Raw genomic sequence first — 1,212 nt, forward strand, 5'->3', positions numbered from 1 at the left:
GGCTAAAGAGCATAATAGTTATGAAAATTAATAGTGTAGATACCAGACAGTTTCTAATTTAATGAGGGGCTGAATTGGAAATACTGCAATTTGGGATATAACTAATAATAGTTATATATAGGGGTAATGGTCCCCAAGGCAAACACAACAAGACTATTCAGTTTCAAAACTCTAAAGGAGAAAATTCTCTGGTTCTCTCTATCCCCATCAAGAGAGCAAGGTCTTCAGGGTGTTTTGCTGAGGAAGATCACCCAACCCATTGGCTCTATCATCATCATCTCAGGACTTCATTAATGGCAATTCCCACAGGTACGCTTCCGCCTTTGGCTATTCATCATGTAATTGACATGGATTGTTGAGCACAACGTTATTAAGGTTTTTTTTTTTCAACAATTGGTATCAGAGCTTATTTCTTCACTAGTGAAAAATAATTTTTATTTTTTAAATATTGTTTTATTTGGATATAAATTTTTTTTATTTATAAATATTGTTTTATTTGGAGATAATAAATATATGTTCAAGTCAAGTTTGACATTTTTGAATGAGTTAATTGAAACTTGAAGTCGCCAAAGTGACCTCTCTTGTCTAAATTGGTCGTGAAGAATGTCAAATGGCTGTGTATATGTTTATTCATGCGGGTATTGACCGGCCCAAAGGAAGGTTAATATTTGGCAGAATTACATGGTACACCTGCGATGATAAATGTGTGACAATTATTTGGTATACATGTGAGCAGTAAATCGGCCCAAAGGAAGGTTTATTGTTTGACATGTCTTATTGTCAATATTTGATCGTTGCAACAAGAGTACCACTAGCAGTTGGTGTTACTGTCCAAAGACTTGACATCAATGGTGCACTGGGTATCTTGAGATGGGTTAAATTCCATAATTTGAACATATGTATTTATTTATTTATTGATTTATTTTCCTATAATGTGAGTTTCTAAGTTTCGTTCTTTATCTAATTCACAGCATCGGTTGCTTCCATATCTGCAAATTTGAGTTCTATTCCTGTCCTTAATGGGACAAATTTTAAGGAATGGAAAGAGAACATTTTGATTGTTCTTGGCTGCATGGATCTAGACCTTGCATTAAGAATTGATCGACCCTCTACTCCTAAGGACTCTAGTTCTTCTGAAGAAAAATTAGAGTATGAGAAATGGGATCGCTCAAATCGCATAAGTCTTATGATCATAAAGCGTGACATTCCTGA

This window comes from Cicer arietinum, chromosome 7, assembly GCF_000331145.2.
Source record: "Cicer arietinum cultivar CDC Frontier isolate Library 1 chromosome 7, Cicar.CDCFrontier_v2.0, whole genome shotgun sequence".
Classification (NCBI taxonomy): domain Eukaryota; kingdom Viridiplantae; phylum Streptophyta; class Magnoliopsida; order Fabales; family Fabaceae; genus Cicer; species Cicer arietinum.